Source organism: Natator depressus, chromosome 7, assembly GCF_965152275.1.
Source record: "Natator depressus isolate rNatDep1 chromosome 7, rNatDep2.hap1, whole genome shotgun sequence".
Lineage (NCBI taxonomy): Eukaryota > Metazoa > Chordata > Testudines > Cheloniidae > Natator > Natator depressus.
The window spans coordinates 118,090,724-118,096,147 of record NC_134240.1 but is presented as its reverse complement, the minus strand read 5'-3'; positions in this window follow the sequence as shown (position 1 = coordinate 118,096,147).

Genomic DNA, 5,424 nt, shown 5'->3' with positions numbered 1-5,424 from the left:
TTAATAAGATTAATCAAACCCTAACCTTAACGCACTTCTGCTGCCCGTGTAAAAATTATAGCCAGGCTAAACGATTCGGTGTCCAAGCTGTCAATGGCATGCAGGGCATTATTTCTAAGGCCAAAATGGCAGCAGTTGACAGTATGATGAGGGAGAATGACAAGACTTAAAAAGTTTCACACTATGTCTCAGATAGAATTTTATTGGCCATAAAAAAAGAAGGCGGTAAAAGTTAGTTGAACTCTTGCCCCACCCAAGGAGCTGTGAATGTCTAAGACCTTTGTTGTAATTGCTGAACCTTCTTCATGTTTTCCACATCCTGCCTGAGACATTCAAACTTCAGCTGGATATCAAGGGTAGTGTCTGGATCTTTAGCATCTAGACTTATGTGAACTAAATTCAATTAGTAATGAGTATGTCTGGAACTTGTTTAATGTTTAAGCTTAAATCACTTTAATCTGGTCTCCCCATAGAAACTAGATAACATCAGTACCACCACTGCAGATTTCAAAAGCATCTGGCCGGCTCTGCCTTCTTCCTGTACCTTTCAAAGGTCTCAACTCTTTATCCCTACTGCTAAGAACATTTCAAAGTATTTTATACACAAAAGTTAGGATTCATCTCTCCTCTCTCAGATAATTTTAAGGCAGAACATAAAAAGGAGTACTGCTAACTGGAAGACATGGGGATTTTTCCATTCAAATTACTTTTAAAAACCAAGTCAGAATTGGCTGTTTTATATGTTCACTGCAGTTTCTATTTTGCAAGAAGTTGGTCAGAGGACATGTGAGGAGGAGAGGACAGGCTTAGAACTTAAAATAGAGAAATCATTAACTCTACAGCAAAGAGGATGGTGCCTGGAAGGAAACTATTCCCATGAAGTTTTGATATTCGCACTGTCATATCTACATGGGGGCATTCAGGAAAGTTAAGATGAATCAGCTAAAGGTGTCAAGTTAATGTACATAAGTTAAAGTGCATTAACCCCCCCCCCCCCATGTGGATGCTGTCATCCAGAAGTAAAGTGATCTCAGTTTGCAGTAGCTTAATTGTCTGAGAGAGAACCTGAACTCAGCTCTTCAGCCCCAGAGGAACTTAAGTCAGCTAACATATCAAGATTGCTGGGTGCCTCAGAGGCTCCATTACAAATATTTAAGTCACACCACAAAGAAAGACCAAACCAGGGCGTTTTGGGGCTTGTCTACTCTTCAAAGGACTCCTAACTCTGCCCCAACCTGTACTTTAGGTTCTTTGGCAAGTCACTTACAATCTCTAGCTGTGTTTCCTCATCAATGAAATGGGGGAAACCTAGAGATGGGTTTGACCCCAAACCTAACTTTACTGTGACACAGAGCTAGGAGCAGAAATCAACCCAGGGTCTTTGAGTCTTCCCCACAAGGGCTCTTTTTGCTGATTTTGCCCCCATCCTTTAGCTCTCAGGCACAGGAGCAATAATGGAAAAACTTCTTCTGTGGCCCATGAAACTGACTGCTGGAAGAGCGTGTAGTGACAGAGTACAGCTAGCACAGGGGACTGCTCAGCTAGAGAACACAGCGTTTTGTCAACACCCAAACCCAGCACCCAAGCCACAACACTGCTGTTCTTCATCTAGCATTGTCCATTGGCGAGAGCTGGGAAAGGACAACACGCAACTCTTGACTGCACCGCTTGGCTCTGTGACTTTGGGGAAGTAACATTATTATTTGTAATGCCACAGCACCTAAGAGCCCTGGTCAGAGACGAGGACTATCCTACTCCCTGACCAGCTCAGTGCATAACACCGTCATAATTCTTACTTCATTAGGTGGTGCAAGGCTTAATTATGGGCTTGTGAAGAACTTGGAGAGTCCGGGATGGGAGTCACAAGAGAAATGTTAAGAATTGTTGTTATATGTAGCTTATTATTGATTTAAAATAGGATGGTTGACAGCTTTTGTTTAGCACTTTCTTTTCAGAGAGAACCACACTGTTAGTTTCTGAATTAGGTGCCATTTCACCTGAAATTCAAGGGAAGGAGCTGAGCCAAGTACGCACTAGATAGAGGCTTTGTTTCGAGCTGTCTAGGTACCGGTCAGACAGGAAAGTGAATGGAATTCCTCCAGCAGAACTGGTAATTCAGGAGCTCGGGTTGAATCCTCATATAAATGGCTGCAACTTCATGGACGCCCAGTTACACCAGAACTGACTTTAGACTCATTGGGTGAATTCCTACCTCTGTTGAAGTCAACGCAGATTTTGCTGTTTATTCACTGGGGTTGCGGATGCCACCCACGGCGTCCAAACTCCAACCTGCTGCTCCCCCTGGGAACTGTGCAAGCCTATGGGAGATTACGAAACACACACACACACACACACACACACACACACCTCTTCTTTAAGATTTCATACAAGACTTCTAGTACTTCTTTTATTATAAATAAAGCTGCATGAGAAATACATACAAAATTCAACAACCTGCTGCTTTAGAAGCAGCAGTTTAATACAGAAAGTTTTCCTGGTGTATCCTTTAAAAGGAATAGGATATGGACGTTCTAAAAAGCCCAAGGAAGAGGGAGCTTGAGCTGCAAGATTTTTGGTACTGTTCCCCATCCTCCCAGGTTAGTCCTCTACAATACAGGACAGGACAGTCTCCCTTCCAAGCAAGCAAGGTTACAAAAGGGTATCCAAAAAGGCAAGTAATCAATAAAGCTGTTGACCATGTATGGTCCCATGAGCAGCACCAAGCAGTCAGTGATCAGCAGCTACGCCGGTAAGATCAGGGTAAGAGCTGCTGTTTCCTCTCTGTCACTTACAGAAAGTCTTACAGATTGTACATTAACACACATTAGAAAAGCCCAAGTGGAACAACACTACACCCTGCTTGAAAGATGGGCCAAGTGTTCAATTCTCTTTATGAAACAGAAGAGCTGTACATGGAACTGAGACACAGATGCCACGTCCCATGGCAGGCACATGTTCAAGAGTGAAACCCCGTCCCATCCCCCCAAAATGGAAGAGACATTCAACTTAAAAGACATTCAGCTCTTGAATAGCAATAATGGCTTCAGCACAAGGCATTTCCTGCAGGTGAGGCTGCACTTGGGGTCCGTGGCTGTATCACTTCCCCCACCTTCGTAAAGCCTGCAGTAGAAGATGAAAGCAATAAATCTGGGGTCAGGGAGGCGGTTAGACTCCAGGAGAAAAAAACCCTAGCCCCTTGTGACAAAGTTCTCCCAGCAAATAAATAGCAACAGCAATACCCCAGCATGAGAAGGGGATCTCTGCAGGATGATGTCTGGCCTGCCCCTTGTACCTCTTCTTGCTACCACATTTAAGGTCTGATCACCTGAGACGCAAAGTACACTCATCCTCCAGCGGTTCAAGCCCTCAGAGCTGCAGCCAGACAGCTTATGAAGGAGATCACTTGCACAAGGTTTGCCAAAACACGCTGTGTGAATACAGAGTGCTTCCCCCACGGGGAGGGGCATCTGCAGGGTCCTTCCTAGCCTGAATTTGCAGTAAACATCTTTAAGATGCCCACCTCGGCAAAGTAAGCCCCTCATGTTTAAGCAGCCTTAGCAAAGCAATCAGATAAATCCAGAAATGCTATTGCTTCACATGTAGCTAATATAGGGTAATTTGTAAAGTTCTGCTGCCCCACTGCCGGCATATGGTTGCAAACTCAACTTTAAAAGCCCTCCCCAAAACCACCAAGAGCTGAATTACAGTTGAGACATCCGTGCTGGCTTTAACGTGGGTTTGCTCTGACACTTTACACAAGGGAAATGAGAGATGTTTTAAAATGGCCTTGTTCTCTCCCTTATCCCTACCCCCGCCCCCCCATTTCTTGTATCAATTTTTTTTCAGTCCATGACATGTCATTTCCTCTGTCACCTGGGTCATGGATTTCTTTCTGTGCTTCTGATATGCTAAATTCAGACTCCTCACAGGAAACGTCAAACAGAGTTTCACTTCTCTCTAGCGGTAATAATAACCCACTGAGGAGGGACTTAAGTCACAGCTGCCTCACCAGATCCTGCACGTGATAGGTCTGTGTAAAAATAGGGCTGGTGAGGACACCGTACAATGCACTGGGAACTCAGCCGCTGCCAGAGGCACATTACTTTCATTTTAAAATGTTCCACAGAGCTTCTGATGTATCTACAAGTCCCTATTGCTCTCTAAACCCTTCCTTATATTTTTGCTTATTGTATCCAAGTTGCCCGTTGTGACTGTCCTTTGATTACGCATCATTGTTTAATGGTTTGTGCTGATAAAAGCCAAAGCCCAATAGCACTTGCTCCCCTCACGCCCGGCCTACAGCAGCCAGACATGTCCTGTCACTCCAGTCTTCTTGTTCTCCTGAAAAAATGACCACCAGTGGTATGTGGTGGTTTGGGGATGCAGAAAGAGAGCTGCCAGAATGTGGCGTGGAGACCATCAACTTCACTTCTCAAGTGGTAGCCGCAGCCATTAACCAATAGCCCTTCTCTCTTCTCTTCTTTCCCTCTTCCTGAACAATGCAGAAGTCACTTTCTGATCCAAAACACTTGTAATGTCATAGGTAAGGTTACAGATAAAACCAGGGTGGTCACCTAATAACCCTCAACCCCTGCCCTAGGGTATGGCTCACTTTGTATCACCTGAGGCTGGCTGCAAGCTCATCGCAGAAGCAACATTGACCCCCCACCCCTCCAAGTTCTCAGCTTATGCCCTCTGCCTTTGTGCATCAGGACCCCTTTCCACTGGAAGGGTGGATTTGGGCATCCATCCTCAAGGGTGAGATAATGGTTCCTCCTGGAAAGGGGAACCTTCTCTCGAAGGTTCGCTCTCAGCAGCAGGCTGGATAATTCATCTATTGCCAGAGGGTGTCACTCTCAATGAGATAGGATCAAATCTACTTTCCAGATGTGCCTTAACTAAGTTGAGTGGGTTAGAGCACCCTGCTGTAAGGTGGCATCACCAGTGCTGTCTAGGCAGCCATCAAGGACAGTATTCCCCCCTCTTCTAAAAAGAGAGCCATGTGATGTGTACAGCCAAGACAAGAGCCCTAGCCTCAAAATACAAAATTGTTTAAAGCCCGCCAGATTTAGAAGCCAAGACCTGATCCTCAGACTCTAGCTCTCCTGTGGTTGCTTGAAGCTTGGGAGAGGCTGTAAATTCACCATGCTTTGGTCCCAGAGGGCTGTGGGTCTCACCTCCCTCCAGCTGAGACTCCTAAAAGCAACTTATCAAAACAGCAGCACTTAGGAGGACTGGAGGCAGTCTTGTCTGGATGCAGATGGAGACCTTCCGGGGGGTGTTTAGGAGAAGGGACAGGACAGCAGTTCTACTGTGGAGGCTAAGAGTTTGCCACATCCAGCTTTAAAGCTCCTGTTGGCCAGTCGCCCATGTGCACCACTCTCTTCCTTAGTCACAGCTGTTCTGCCTGCCTGCCTTGGTAGG